General features: G+C 37.9%; 1 protein-coding gene across 2 annotated transcripts in view; it reads right to left on the reverse strand.

Annotated features, from left to right (window-relative positions):
* Nucleotides 1-17,328, reverse strand: part of SLC36A4 (solute carrier family 36 member 4) — a 108,270-nt gene that overhangs the window by 2,783 nt on the left and 88,159 nt on the right. The window lies entirely within an intron of this gene.

The raw sequence follows: 17,328 nt of genomic DNA on the forward strand, positions 1-17,328 counted from the left end.
CTAGTATTAACTCAGATACACCAGTTGTCATGTAACGTTTTCAGTCCTGTATTAGGAAACAGCTTTCAAAGGCCAGCTGAGCACAGGCCTCTGTATGATCCCCTGTATGTAGTGGAAATGTCTGTCTTTTTTCCCTTCTGTGAATACATCGCCTTCTAGCTGTCAGACATTAACATAAACATCCACAGCATCTGCCTGCGTGCCATTTTCTGTCACCTCTCATCCAGACAAGGAAGCAATGAGGAAGAAAGGGAATGGGGAAAACTGGTGTAAAAGCCACCAGCAAATCAAAAATACCACATAATATGTTTTGGTTCTTCCGTACCTCCCTTCTTAACTCTTAAGCCATAATAAAAGCATGTTTAGCTTTAGAGCAACTCCTCCACCAACCAAATATTTTGTAGACAAAGTTTATGGCAATAAACAAAGGGAACAAGCAGAAAGGAAATCCTCACATAACACATGAGGATGAAAACCAGAATGTGCTTATCAGCTTTATAATTTCTCAAGATGAGCTTTCTATTTGCAGAGCATCTTTGCTGTGGGCTGAATGCCACCAGCTGCCTCGAATTCTGACAACATCTGATTATGAAAGGCAACATACTCCAATTATGTTAGTGTTGATGTTCTCCATTGAGAATATCTAACTTGGGGAAAACTGCATTGGCAAATACACTCAAGATTTACTTACAGAACACAACTGTTCTACAGATAACAACAGTTATCTGCTGCTACCAGGTAGCCGTTTGCTACACATTTTAATAAAACCCCTAACTACAGAGATCTCACATAAAAAGGAGGTAAAGACTAAAGGTATAAGCCCACAGAGGGACAAAGGATTCTCCAGCCCATCCTATTTGAAAGAAGCATACCATGCACAGATCTGCCAAGAAAAATCAATTAACTTGTTCTTGTTTGTCATGACTATAGTTTATTAACACTTTGTGATTGTACAGAGGCCCCATGTGGCCAAAAGAAGCTTGGGCAGAGACAGAGGTGTCCTTCAGGAAACCTTAGGAACACCCTGTCGTGGTTTAACCCCAGCCAGCAACTCAGCACCACGCAGCCGCTTCCCCTTCCCCCTCCCAGTGGGGTGAGGAGGAGGAAAGGAAAAAAAAAGTAAAACTCGTGGGTTGAGATAAGAACAGTCTAATAACTAAAGTAAAATATAATACTAACAATAGTAATAATGAAATATAATAATAATAGTAATGAAAAGGAATATAACCAAAAAAAGAAAGGGGGGGGGGGGGGAGAAAAAAAACAGTGATGCACAATGCAATTGCTCACTACCCGCTGACCGATGCCCAGTCAGTTCCCGAGCAGCGATCTGCGCCTCCCGGCCAACTCCCCCCTGTTTATATACTGGGCATGACGTTCCATGGTATGGAATACCCCTTTGGCTAGTTCGGGTCAGCTGCCCCGGCTCTGCTCCCTCCCAGCTTCTTGCACACCTGCTTGCTGGCAGAGCAGGGGAAACTGAAAAAAAATCCTTAACTTAAGGTAAGCGCTACTTAGCAACAACTAAAACATCAGAGTGTTATCAACATCATTCTCACACCAAATCCAAAACACAGCACTGTACCAGCTACTAAAAAGAAAGTTAACTCTGTCCCAGCCAAAACCAGGACACACCCTGACACTCAAAAATAGGTAAGACAGGGTTTTTATCCTACTGTTACGATGAACCTACTCAATGCCAAACAAACTGCTTCTTCCATCGCATGAATACGACATTTAAAGACTGGAAGTGCCACATGTTTATGCATTATCTAGGACAAAGCTGAATGAAATGAGAAAAGAATTATGCCAAAGCCAATAGAAGTCACAAAGTACCCACCTCTGTAACTTTTGGAGCCATAACTCCGTTCAAGCCATAAAAGTAGGCACCATGAATGCCCAAACAATATAGGATGAGCGCTCAGACCAGACTGACTGGCAAGCATGCTTGATACTGCACAGCAATGCACAGGCCGTAAGTAACTGAAAAGTGCAGCTGAAGTATATTTGCAATGACTGGTAAAACTCTCAGCTAATGAATAGGTTGAATGTGTTCTTCTGAAGCAAAAGAGAGGGCTGCACGTTTATTATCTTGCCAATTTAATAGATGTAGTGGGTGTATTCATTAAATATAGATTTTCAACTTCTATAATAGACCTCTTTCAATTCTACATGTGTCCAGAATTTAGAAGGTACTCATTAATTTATAGCTCATAGTTTTGTTTGAAACATTCTGCTTTATTGCAAATAATGAGAATATTTTTCATATTTTTTTAACTGGAAAAAATAAAACTACAGTTTATAATTGCTTCAGGTTACAGAAAAGCAAAATGCTGTGTGTTGGTTTGGATCTCGTCAAATGTTTGTCTGGCTCATACGAATTTGTATGAATCTGGATATTGCTGTGGGAGGAAGTTTGGAAACGTGTTTCAAGGTTTTAATTAGGGTCTTATTTATTCTCTAACAATCCAAGAGAAATACAACTCATGTTTATTACCTACCAAAGAATGTCTTTTTACTTTGCATCAGAGATTTCAAAGCTGTTTACAAAAGGTTTTATATTTATATTCTTTTTATTCTTTATGCAGAAAGATACATAAAGAATGACATCAGACCAAACAGCGATTTAACGTGGGCATTGAGTCCCGTTTTCTTACCAGATTACCTAAAATACCTACAGCCAAGGCTAAGGATTGGCACATACCACTGGTCCAATAGCCCCCTTCCAGGACAGCATTCCCCCCATGCTCCACTAATAAAATCTCTCCCCCCTAGTTGTCTGTGCTTTATACAACCCCCAAATTCAGGCAGTGTAATTCGTTCAGACTTCAGTTTCGAGGATCTGCACCCATTTTAAGCAGAATTCAGTGTCACAACAATCCCATGCAGGAGGAGGCTGTGTGAGCAGGTATAGATTTACAGGGTCAGGGACGGAGTAGCAGTGACACGGCTATAAGGCAACTCTTCCCCTACTCACCTCCTCAGGACCACTCAGAGTGACTTGCTCACTCCTAGTCAAATGTTAAAGTGGTAGTTAATAAACTGCTCGGCCTCTTTATCCTGTTCTGTCTGCCCCCCAGCAGATCTTCAGAATTAATGTCTTTTTACTAAGCACCCCTCTTGGATGGCAACATACAAAGCAGACCGGGCAGCGAGACACTAAGGAAGCTCCTCATTCTGCAGGTTGCCCGGAGCTGCAACACCAAGTGATCTTCATAAAACCAGCAAGCACAGGTGCTTGGTGCAGCACACGCTGGATTACGTGCAAATGTATTTCACCATTTAATTAACTACAATCCATGGGCTCACAAATGACATCTGGTTAGACTGTTACATTTGAAACACTGTATTTATTCATTTGTCTCTGCAGTAAGCTTTGCTACTGATACTTTATCATACAAATCTTTTTAGACATGCTTCAGTGAAATAATGTAAACAACTGCTATATGCAGCTAGATTCAACAAATGAATGTAAACCATGCAGCAAAACTCATTAATATTGAGCTCTAAATGGATGATCCTATACCATTACAGTACTGACACTGTTCCCACTGCCACTCTCCTTCAGACATCTGATTCTATGGACCCACCAGAAATGAGTCTGCAATTAAACTTCTGTCCTCTTTGTCTTAGTCTCTTAAAATAAATTGCAACTCTGAGACAGCTGAAGGGCTCCCAACAGTGCAAGCAAAAATTTATGTTTGCTCATCCAAGGACAAGACTGTTTTTGCTACAGGGAGCAGAGGTGAAGAAAAGAGTTGAGAGCAGCGGCTAAGCCTTGAAGAGCCAGCCATGCTGCTTCCGATGCTGCTGGAAAGTCATATTTCCCTCCTCTCACCGTCGTCACTCCATACTCCCCAATCTTTCTCTTGGATGCACTATGTATATCAAGCTATGTCACAGGAAAGTAGGCAGTGATCCATGACTACTTTGTTGTCTCGTAACAAAAGCAAGACCCAAGCAATAATAAGTTAAAATAATTTTACATAGAAAAGTTTGTCTTGCTCTCAGCCTTGAAAATAAGTATTTCATTATATGCTTTTTGATTACTACATAAAGTGAGCAAAAAATAATGCAATTAAGATTAAATTGAATGTACTTAGCTTTAATCTTAAGCTACTATACTTTGCTCCATAAATACTAAACTTGTACATATGAAAAAGAGAAACATTGCCAGACACCTTTAGGAATAGTTAAAATTACTTATCTTTATCCATCAGGCTTCTTGTCCTATTTCATAATCAAATTTTACATTTCTTTATTAAAGATGATTAAAGGAACAGCTGATTAAGATGACAAAAAATATCTACATTACTGTGGAATCCTTTTGTCAGAATAGAATCCATCAGGATGCCATAAATCATAACAATTGTGCCAGATAAATTATCTTCTCTCATTACCGTCTAAGGACTGAAAAATTTATTAAATAACAGATTAAGTTAGCTCTCCCTTCTCCCCCCAAGTATTTAATAAGTTACAGAACAAGGAGATTCTGTTCTGGATAACTGTAATAACACTTCTGAGCTAAGAGTCTCTACCCTGTGGCTGGGGGGGTTGTATGTGCTACAGCTGCCATTAGCAGGAACACATTAATTTGCAAAATTTCCAAACAAGATGATGTATCAGACCAGCTTGCCCAAGGAGGGAACTCATGACAGAGCTCTAACCTAAAAAAACCAGCATAGAGGAGATGGAAGCAGGGACATGCTACAAAAAGAGAAAGTTAGAGACATCACATGGACATGTCTGGATGGTCTCAGGAAAGCCAAAACTCAGCTGAAGCCAAGACGTTCAAGGGATGCCAAGGACAATAAGAAGAGCTTTTACAACCACATTGGTAATAAAAGGCTGAAGAAGGGAAGTGTGAGCCTGCTGATGAATGGGGTGTGTTATTTAGTGACCGTACACACAGGTAAGGCTGAGGTATTCAGTGTCACCTTTGCCCCAGTTGGTCTCCCAGCCCCTGTGATCAGTGAAAGAGCTCAACAAGAACTACCATCAGTGGATGAGGATTGAATCAGGGATTACTTGAGATAACTCAAACCATAAAGGTATACAGGACATGACAGGCTGCATCCAAGAGTGTTGATGAGAACTGGCTAATGTCCTTCTAACACCACTCTATATTGTCTTTGAAAGGGCACGGAAATTGGGGGAGATCTCTGGTGAGCGGGGGAAAGTAAATGTCATCAAGAAAGGCCAAAAGAATAATCCAGGGAAATATAGGCAAGTCAGCTTCACTTTGGTCCCAGGAAAAATCATGGAGCAAGTCATCTTGGAGCACATTTCTGGGCACATGAAGGAAAAAAGGGTGTCTGGGAACAGAAAATGGATTTATGTAGGATAAATCATGCTTGACCATCCCGATTGCCTTCTCTGATACAATGACTGGATTTATGGATGGGGGGGAGCAATAGAAGTCATTTACCTCAACTTTAGAAAGGTCTTTCACACTGTCTGCCACAATATTCTTGTATCTGGATGGAGGGAAACCAGATGGGTAAAAAACCTCACTGGACAAAAGAATAGTGGTTAACGGGTCATACTCTACCTGGAGGCTGATAAAAATCCTACAGCTAGGAGGGAAAGTAAAAGCTTCCTGTAACTGATAAAAACATGAAATGGTCACTTAAGATGACATGAATGATGTTCTTTAAGCCTAGAAAATGATAATGCACTCACAATACTAACATCTTACAAAAATGTCCCTGTAGCATAAAGTAACAGTGCTGAAAGTGGGCTGACATCACATTTAAGTCCAAATTAATTTAAATCATTGATTTTTAATCATGATTCAAAGCTGGATTAAAATTGATATTTTAACAGTGATACTTCAAAGGTTTCTTTATTTCTTAAGTAAAATGGCTTAAAAAGATATTCATTCTTGCTTATTGATAACTTCAGATGATACATCGTATTATTTAAATAGCAGTGCTAAGTATCTTACAAACCAAATACTTTAGTCCCCAGAGAAATTTTAGCCACTTTCAAAAGGGAAGCCACACTCTGATTTCAAACAACGTTAAAAGTTTTTCATAAAAAGTTTTTCATGTTTCATGCTCGGATTCTCATGTAGTTTTTAAGTATCTGAATTGGCCTGCTTATTTTGGGCTGTGAAAATGCAGAGGTTTTTGGTATGATCAGTACCTATTGCATATGGCATGTACTGTATTATTACTGACATGCTAATAAATAACTTGTGAATTTACTGCAACGTTATCAAAAGTAAATTAAAAAATAATGCCCATAAAAAGATAACAAATCACACTCCAGTGGGATGATCAATGCATTTCCAAAATAATGCTTTGCAACAGCTGGTGTCACAGGCACAAGTTGGTTAAAGCCTGCTGTGTTGATTGACAATATAGAAGAAACAAGCTGCCAAGTGCCTTGGCTTCCTGGAGAAAATCACATGCAGTAGCTAGTTGAGGTTCAGCTCCCAGTGTTGACAGGCTTAGGCAGATTAAGTACTGAATTATGGCCTGCAATCCAAATCCATCAAAAAAGGCAGTCATCTGCAGATGTTTTTAATCTTAATTTGTTGGCGTTTCACCTCGCAAAGTGAAGTTCGGAGAGCTTACTTCATCACATACGAAAACTTGACTGCCGAATACACAGCTGCCTACAGCTCAGCACGGGGAAATTCAGGCGCAGCGTGTGTCTGAAGCACCGTCCTCTCCCAGAGTCAAGTCAGCTGGGCTCACTGCAGGCTGGGCCTTACTGCACAGGTCACTCTTTGCCATGTCTGGAAACACCCACTGTACACTATGTGTGCTCAAGAGAAGGGGTCACCCTCCTTAGCATTCATTCTTGATTTTTTGTGACCCCAGTAAATCAATACTCAACATAAATATGTAACTGCATATCATAAGCCTGTACAGCTATATACTATCCTTTAGCTATAATTTTCAAAGAGCTCACCATCATCTTTTCAACTTGATGGGAGAGGGAAAATAATAACCTAATGCTTACAGAGGTTACACAGGAATAGGCGGACTCAGGTTCGATGCTCTCCTCAAGGGATTGAGGTTTAAATCCCACTTGGAGTGTCCCAAACACTGGGTTTATAGTTTTCACCTACAAAATTACCCTTCAATTATTTTTTTCTAAACATAATGCTGTTAATTAAATCACCCAAAGAAATTTGCCAAAAATTTAATTTTACTCTTGATTCAGAAGATTAAAAAAAAAGACATAGCTTGAATAAAGATCCCCAAATTGCTGATTCACTGAAATTTTGCCAGTGGAATTCCCAGGTTTTCTGCAGGGTTTTTAAAACACAGCTCCATTTCAACATTTCTAAAAGAAAGAAAATATTTAAAAAACTGTGCGTGCTGTCAACATACAAATGATATAGCTATAGAAGTCTCATCATGGCTTCTGAGGAAGCAGTTTTCTGAAATGAACATGTTCTCTACCATTCCCAAGTTTAGCAAACTTAAAGTTACATTTCAAATCAGCTTTTTACTTAAGAACGAAGCAGTTTAATTTCATGCCCTATAAGGGTCAACATAAAACAGCAGGCAGTCTTATGGTCAAGAAATTTTCTGCTAAAAACAGTACTCACAAGAGCCAGTGATTTGACAGATCTGCATAGGATGTAGTCATAGATGTAGGTTGCTCAAAGAGCAGCACACCAAACAAGCACTTATCTGAGAAGAAAAGACAGCAAAGAAGCAGAAAGCACCTTGATGGACTACTATCTAGAAAATTAACATTTTCACAGTCTATCAGGAGACAAGCAGTGCAGATGGTCTAAAGAAATGGTCAATGAAAGTGATTTTCAAGACTGTAAAAGTACCAGAACAAGAGACGATCTCTCAAATAGCTTATAAAGCCCCCATGGTTGTAATCTTTGGGATTGTAGGTCCTGTAATTTTGTATCACCACAAGCAAAGGGAAGGCACCATATCCTTAGAAATAAAGCTTTTAATATGTGCATAGGAAATCTGTTTTCAGCATGTTTCACTCACACGGGGTCATTTAGTAGCTTTGGGCATATCACTTCCCCTCCCCATGCCTCGGCTTCCTTATCTGCAAGATGGCAACAATAAAAGTGAGTTCCTTCGTAAGGCACTTTGACAGTGACAGATAAAAACAATATGAAAATAATAAACTTTAGTATCATTGCAGTTGCTGTTAGAGCTTTAATACTTATGCTGGAACTCTGATATCAAAGAGTATTACTCTTAATTGTCCGTGTGCCTACACAATAAATGGTAAATAAGGAACTGAGCTTATGTGGTCAGACACCTTTTTTTTGCTACTCTCAAATGCTTTGCATTCTGTTTTAGGGATGGTTTTCTTCCTACACCAAACTCTATCATAATCCTTTGGTAATGCTTTCCAGTGGACAGTGAAGCGATTATGTGTAAATATACTTTATAAAGCAGTAGGGACTCCCACAGGATAAAAGGCAATACTAAATATCAAGCACAACACGTTACTGTACTATAACGCCATTCTTTAACTAGCAGACATTACAACCACCGCTGCCAACATCCTTGAAAGTGTCAGTTACCCAAAGTAAAAATGGTGCCTGCTGGTAGCATTCCAAATAAAGATGCAGAAATGTGGCAAGTCAAGTGAGTATGCTTCCAATTATAGCTCATCTGAGATGAGTGTGAAGCATGGTGCTGATGTCTATCCTATAGCTCTTTAGATAATCATTATCTAACTTTCCACAGGGAAACAGTCACTGTTGAGTTTATGTTTAAACTCAATCTCCCTTCCGTTCTTAAAAAGTGCCTAAAAAAGGTAAGATTTCAGGTAAAAGTAATTAAATAAACTTTAATTTAAATTAGGTATTATGTTTTTACTTAGCAGCATAATTAAACACTAACAATTAAAGATAACAGGATTTTCTTTTTCATGATATAAACTACTCTGCTACCCCAAAGTTCAATGTCAACATAAAAGGACATGTGAAAGGAGACACAGAACATAGGCATTACCTTCCATTTACCTGTTTCAGCGTGGGCTCGTATTAGATACAGCTTGCAGAGAACATTCTCCCTTGAACTTAGTTAAAAATACTATGGTTCAGTACTGCAGGAGAAAAGGCTTTATGAGAAAACCTCATCCCTCTGAAGAACATAAGCCAATTTAGACCATCCCTCAAAATCACCATGCTTCTTTTTTCAATTAGCACTACCTATGTGATGGTGATACCAAGGGATAGCACCACTCGTTGTGAAATGCTGGCCATCTGGGACAAAGGCCCAAAGGAGGAGCTGGTTTTCTGCTACACGCATCCGCAAGTGCTATCAGTAGCTAACCTGAGCACCTAAAATCCCACTACTCACATGAATATCTTTGGGATCCTGAATTTCATCATCTCCATGTTTACGCCCCTTCCAGACCCTGAAACAAAGATCTATTTTGATGGTGCTTAATATTTTCCTGTAGAGCTGAGTCCAGCCCAATATCCACATCTCAGAGAAGTCAAGCTTGCCAGCTCCCATTTCCCAGGACAGTGTCAAGCACCGAGCCAGAGAACAGTCTGGGAAATAAGTATCATCTGCCCTCTTTTTAAACCTGTGTCAGAGAAAATATGAAGTACAAAGGGTATAAGGTCAAAACGATTTCCCCAGCTGAGTCCCCTGATGCCCTAGGCTTTATGTTAGAAGTTGACATTCACTGACAGATGCAACACAAATGAAATTACACCACACGCCTATTTATGCAACACTGTGTAGGTATGCACCTACACTTGGTCACCTAAAACTTAAGAGAGTCCCTTACAGACCTGAATACCTTCCCTACTGGGAGGATACGCTACCTCCATAGGTGAGCTACCTCTGTGGCCAAGCACCCTCACCACTGGAAGTTTGTGCTTTCTAATATGAATTTGTGTGATGTCAACTTCCAGACAAATAACCTTTGCTATCTGGTTTCAATGATTAAAGCTCTATCTGCTACAAGAAGTCACTGAACTATTTCTTGGGTATAGATAATAAGCTGAACTTTGTAATCCTCCTTTGATCAAGCCTACTTTCCATGTGTGCTATGTATTCTTCATTATTTATTAGTGTGTTGCTCTTTGTATTGTCTGTACATCCAATCAGCTTGAATTCTAATTTTCAGATGATGAGCAAAAACACCAACTAGTGTCACATCTAGTACTGATTCCACCAGATGATACCCTTTAAAAATAGCCCGAATGCTGTATCTGGCCTCAATGACAGCTTCTTTATGAGATATGGATAATCACTATTTAATTCATCTGAAATGGTTACTTTACAATGATAAATTACCATAATTTTGTGTGATGAAAACCTAAATTTACATCTGTGTCTTTACAAATTATTTTTAATCTGGTAATCCCACAGAAAAAAATAATCAGATTTATTTGACAAGATCAATTTTACATAAAACTATTTTGATTGCCAGCAATCATATATTCATCTTTTTCTTCTAGCTAACAGACCTCTCAAATAATATATCCTTTTTGCATGACTCTTAACACTTGTCACTTCCTAATAGGAATAAGTAAATTTCAGTGTTGCATCATTGCTAAGATTTATTTTACTTCCGATAAGCCCCAAATCAGCCATCTTATTTAGATCAACTAATAAAGCCAAGAAAAAAATCTTCAGAGTATGTAATACCATCTCCATATCTTGATACAAATACTTGCATTCATTAAAATTTATTGGAATATTTTTGTGGAAATTATTATGTACATTTGCTGTCTATGGTCTTTGTATTACTAAAAATAGTGTAAGCTAACACAAAAAAGTGAATTACGGTATGTTTGAAATTCAAACCCCTAACTTTTTACTGTCAAAAAAATCGGTGCAATGACTTCATCGTTAGTTCTGGATCACACTAAATTTGAATATCACATTATAAATACAGAGTACTTTTGTTAAACAAAATTAACCTTGTGGGGTAAGTATAGGAAAGATCTTACACTGTTTTTTGTTCCCAAAACATTGATCTGGAAGTTGGAGCACTGCTTTACTCTCAACCTAAATTGAGGGAGCAGTTTATTCCTTGCCAAGAGCTTTGTAAATATTGATTTAAGGATGCGATTATAACCATAGAGTTAGAATATTGATCTACCCACTGTCAGTATAAGAATCATTTTAGAAAACAAGTGAATTATTAAGAACACAAAATTGCCACAAGTTTTGTCAATTAGAAGAGATGATACTGCTGTTACAGATCAGATGGGGAAGAATTTCCTCTCATTAGTTTTCCTCTAAAGGAAAAGTCATGAAAAAACAAGAAAAAGGAATTATGAAAATACTCACAGGAGAACAGTAATATCAAACTGTATCAGAGTGGACTAAGAGGATTTTCCAACATAAGTAAAAGGATGAAAAATTATAGTAGATGTGGATTTAAGTAAAAGGGGCTTATGTTAAGGTAGATCAGTATTGACTGTTGCTTTTTGGGATAAACAAAAACTGATGGTTGGATCAACCTTGAATGTAAACAACATGTCACAGAAAATCATATTTTATAGGTTAGGCATGGCTGAACACCACAGAGCACTGTGGAGGACTGTTAACATGGTCAGAAAACAGTAGGTCAAAATTTTGCTCTCAGTCCCACCAGCAAACATCCATATCTCGGTGGTAATGCTCCGTATTTGTGTAACTGAAAGTTTAGCATGTACCTCATGGACTGAATTACCCAGTATTTTTATTGGGTAATTATACTTAATTATTAAAATATTTAATTTATTTTATAGAATGTGTTTTATATAATTTACATAAATTATATAATATTGATTATAGTTAATTATAAAAATAATACTTAACTTCAGTTACTGTATGAAAAGCAAAAAGATATAGCAAAAAAAAATATGTACTTAATTGCACTGAATGTGGACAGATTAGGCACACATCACGACTGGATTGCTCTTCCAGACTTGATCTCAGTGAGGTCCATGGGATCCTCTCCCAAAGACCCTGAAGGATCTATTACAAATGAAACGAAGAACAGTTTTTGTACTAAGGAATGCTCAGATTTTATCCCTCCCTTTTGTTATCACAAGATATACAATCTCAAGATAAGTGATTCTTTTTGGATGAGACAAAGCACTCGAGAACATAGTGTAAAAAAGAAAGTCCTTCAATGAGGAGGAAGAGTAAATGACAAGGTCTTATCCATCCCTTCCGCTTATGGCATGAATTTAGCCAGTATATCCACATGAGCAGATCATACAACCATTCATAAGCATCTTCCTCTTCAGAGTGAGTTCCAATATTTCAGTAAGGGAGGGAAAGGAAAATCACATAAAAAGAAAATAAAAGTGAAAATGTAACACTGCAAGGATGTAGTTCATTTAAATGCTATCCATTTTTTCTTAATTTTGCTCCGACATTTTAAGGCTGTATACCTTTATTATGACAAGCAATCTTGAAAGTCCTAACTCTGCAGCAGGCTGGCGAAGTCATTATAATGAAGTCACAGAGGACTTAATTCTCATACAATTCCCTCTGTATCTCAAGACTTGAAGTTAACTTTGCTGCCCATTACACACGGTAAGGGTAGAGGAAACAAAACAAAATAAAAATTATTAAAATTGCTGATTTTGACCGACATCAGTTCAGAACACCCAACAAGCTGCTACCACCCAGCAATTGCTCTCCAATCCTTTAGAAAACAAAGACAGACATTTGAAAGCCTGTTGTGAGGATCACCTTATCAAGCCACTAATCATGAATAACACTAAGGCATCATTAATGTTTTAGCTTTTATGCTTATTTGAAGCACTAGCAAAGAAAATGCCTGGAGTGACTAATTCCAGCTATGAAGTAATTTTTTAAGAAACAATTTAAAGCAAAGCCATGTTTCACTTTTATCAAAAAGAAAAAGAAGCACTAGGATGCCAGTATATAAACTGGCAGAAAAGTTGTACTTTGATGGCCCTGAGTATTTTCTTTATTGCTAATTGTTTTCAATATACAGTGAAAAAGCTCTCAAATATTTTCAAGCAATGCTTTTGCTACCTTTATCCTTTGCAATCTTCAAAAGGCTTACTTGCAATCTGCCTATCATTTCTAGCATCTTGAAAGAAAAATTCTGCACATTTGTGTGTCTGCATGATCTATCTATGCATGAGGACAAATGTTTTCCCCCATCTATAAATTACGAAATTATTTTGAAAAGAAAGGGCTTTTCTAATTAGAAGTCTGCATTCAGGACCTCCTGCTAGTTGCAACCCAACCTTAGCAGCAGATGTCCTGCTGGGGCTCATTTCAAGAGACTTCCAATCAATTTCGGAATTTTTTTCACTCAGTATACATTAAATATGGTATTTCGCTACTGAAATTTTAAATGCTCTCTCATGCTAACCTAGCAATACAGATGGGTAAGAATAGTTTTCACTCATTTTTACATGAGCTCACACAAGACTGCAGTCAGAGATGCTGACTGCACTTCCCCCGTCTTCCCTGGGAAAGCAGAGTTTGCTCTCTACTAAATAGTGCTGCTAAAGGAATGCAATCACTTTGACTCCCTGTCACTCTTAAATTTGGATAAAATCTTACCCAAATGCCCCTTGTCGGTTGAGTGATATCCAAAGTGCCACACACACATAACACACAGAAGTGTGTGTCAGTTCTCTAGTGAACTCTCTGCATCGACAGAGCCCATAGCAGGGAATTCACTGGACCACAGTTTGCCTCTACTAGAGCTGCAGTTGGGTATCTTGCTGGTCTACTTATAGATAGGAAAAATAATTACCACTAGAAAACTAAAGCAAATCTCGTCAATTTGTAAACATAAAATGTACCCAGATATGTTTAGCTGAGACATTTCCTTCTTGCTCGGTAGTCAAATCTTTCCACGTGCTGCATTTGTGGCTAAGACATTAAAACATATGCACACCATTGCTTGAAACATTTTCCTAATGAGTTAGCTGTACTAGTTAGACCATTTTCTTCTACAAGCTTATTGTGAGGACAGCATATCCAAAGAGAAATGAAATCCCATAGACCACAGCAGGGTTATGGTTCTCTTTTCATTGTTTCCTTGTTTGAGTTAGAAAGGAATACTCCAAAGGAGAAATGGCTTCTGTATGTAAGTTGCAAAGACTAATAACAACATCTCTTAGCATTTTGCTCCATATTTTACATACATTCCTGAAGGGAAACAAACACTTCCAATGTTTTTGACAATAATTCTCAGTTTCCTTTCCTCATAGAATTACTTTGCTCCCCAGTCGTATTCATTCCCTTGCTTAGTAGCATGCTTGATAGGTCTTATTTATAGCATGTATCTGAAAACAACTTGGAATTGTATCTAAATGACTTTCAGAAGTATATTAAGTAACATCATAAGTCTCCTCACTAAGTACTTGATAGACTTCATTGTCAATTAGTCAGAGGAATTTATTTGAGCAAATACTGCTTAGCTGGTTTTGCTGAATTTTTTTGTACCTACTTTTTCCTAAAGCGGAACTACTCCTTAACTAAAATGTTTATCTTTACTGAACAGCTCCTCAGCAGGAAAGGACAATGTTCAGCATCTTCCAACTTACTAATTAGCCTGCATGTCTTTACTGGCTACGTAAATGTCCTGTCTGCAAAGAGGAAAATTAATTAAGAGATTCACTGGCTATCCCATCCTTCTTTTAAGCCAGAGCCACAGGGAAGACCACTTGACCAAACACTCATGTCACACCAGGCTGACTGGATGCCACTGAAGATACAGATACAACTTTGTAAGAAAGGGAAAACAATTTGTGACAAATGCCAATGGAATGAGGGAGAAGTACAAAAGCTGGGCTTGCCTTTCCTTAAACCACGTTCATAAGGGGATACTGCAAGAAATACAGATCAATTCAGCAGCACAACAGTCGGACAAGGTAAAGATGTACGAGATACACCATCCCTAGGCAGAATTCTTATGTCTAAGATTCCTGGGACTTTACCGAGTAAATTCTTCAGACTTCATCTTCTCCTATGTAGAGAAATATAAATAAATAAAGAGAAACACCAGAAATATATGTTTTCTTTAACGAGACAGCTTAAAAAAGTAGACTTATTTATTTAGTGCTTTACATCAGAGAAGTCATCCCCTGGAAAACAGACTCATTTGTTCTTTTACTGTAAACTGGCTTCCATGAAGAGACAGGCACATTCTGTGAAAATCTATTTTCAGTCATAAATGATTTTTTTTAAATTTCTGAAATGTAAACTGTAACCTACCACTGAAAGGACAATGAAACAGCAATACACTGACAGTTAGTAACAATGCAAAACCAAACCAAAGCTAATGGAGAGCTTCGGCCATGATAAAAGCAATCACTTCAGCTGGCTGCTCAAACACCAAGAGAAAGAGCTTACTAAAGAGTAAAAGATTACTATGTAAGTTATATTACAACTATGACATCTTTATCTTCAGAAAACAGTTCTTTTATTTGCTCTTCCTTTCCATTATTATGGTGATTTTATCCTTATTCGTGCTAGTTTAATTTTCTTCAAATATTAGCCCTTAAAAATCTTCTTCAAAACCTCTCCATTAGAAAACTGAAGTCTTTTGTTTTCGTCTTTAACTCCCATACCAAAACCAGTTCAGCACCACTTCCTCCTGAGCTATGTGCTTTAGCTCTGCTAAACACTGCAAAAGAAAGTTTTTGTCCTAGAATGGCTTTAACCTTTGCTACAATGTTTAAGATGTTTTCTCTAATTAATGACAACTTACTGTTGTACAACTACAAACTTATAACTTTGGTAGATTTTAAAAAACCAACCAACCAAAAAAAAAAAAAAAACAAAACCCAAAACCCCAAACGAACAGATTCTGTATGGTTTTCCCCACTTGGTCTTTAGAAAGCCCAAAACTTTCTAGAAAAGTGCAAGTATTCACACTAAGACCCAGCGCACCTTTAACTGGAACAGAAGCCTCAGACCTGGAACGTTGGCGCTAGTTCCAGAATGTTACATGGTACCGGAGAGCAGCGATCCTGAGAAGTCCCTGCAGGTGACACGGTGCAGGAGAGCAGCATGCCTGGGAAGTACCTATATATATATATATATATATATAGGTATATATATACCTATATATATACACCTATATATAGGTATATATATACCTATGGTATATATACCTATGGCAAAAGGGCTACTACACTCATTGGAGATGCACACAAAATTGTAAGTCAGGGCAGAAAAAATGTGTTACTTCCGCGCACGACGTAACTGAGACTAGGAAAGGGGGAAGTGGACACAAAAGAGTTCTGTAAACTAATTAAATCTGGTTCAAACAAAACCGACAGCAAGAAGCCAAGGCCAGATATACCTGGAAAATACTTCATAGTACAATATTTCCATCTTGTCTTCAGTTTTAGACTGCATGCTAGTCTAAGAAATGTAGTGAAGCGTACCAGATTACTAAAACTAAAAAAAATAAAATACAATTCATCAGGCAGTGTTACTCGTGCATTCAGACTGATCAACTAATGGTCTCTTCTGGTGTAATGTCTAGGGTCAGGAATGCAAAGAAGTCATTGATATCAAGGGATGAAAATAAGTCAGAACTTGAGGTTTTAAGAGAAAAAGATCAGTATCTACTAAGAATAAACACGATCAGATAAAATAAAACAGAAATAAAATGTCATGTTTTTTAAGCCATTAACTTTTGACTTTCCTGAATTATGAGTGTTCATACCTGCAGGCACATATTCCCTAAAATAAAGTTAACTTCGTGGTAAAAGCAGTATTTTTTATTAGACTAGCTGATGTAGCTGGAGAAACCAGGAAAGTTTGGAAGATTAGAATCCCCCTGCCACAGGACAAATGATGACAAAGTCCATTTGGAACTCGAGCTACATAATTGACAACAGTAACTGGACAGCCTTTAAAGAAATTACTCCCAGAAGCTTCAGTTTATTTTTCTACATAAATAAAAGCATTAGAATTTGAGACACCCCCCCATATTATACAGGCAAGTTCAGGCAAACAGATCACGCTAGAACTTCTGTTACTACAGGGCCACGTTTATGCTTTTTTCCTGGCCCAAGTGAGGAGTTCAGCAATTCTTTCTCCAAAGCACAATACGCCAATCATCCTTCAAAAGAGATTTTCCTATTCTTCATCACCAAGATAAAGAGTAGCTTTCATCCACACAGCATTTCAGAAGGGATGAGAGGAGGTTCTTACTCAACTCCTCGAAAAGTTAGTAGATGGTTGAAATGATTATCATAGCTCTGCAGAAACTCTGCAGTCCCATCAAATATGCCCACAAGCTGTGACCAAATGGCCCAGGCTTTAATAAAAGGACTAATGGGGCACACAGTTACTCAAACGCTATGTCACGGGCAGACTTTTAATAAAAAGAGCTGGGGTCCCAAGCAGGAATCCCAACAGA

The sequence above is a fragment of the Gymnogyps californianus genome, chromosome 1 (assembly GCF_018139145.2).
Source record: "Gymnogyps californianus isolate 813 chromosome 1, ASM1813914v2, whole genome shotgun sequence".
Classification (NCBI taxonomy): Eukaryota; Metazoa; Chordata; class Aves; order Accipitriformes; family Cathartidae; genus Gymnogyps; species Gymnogyps californianus.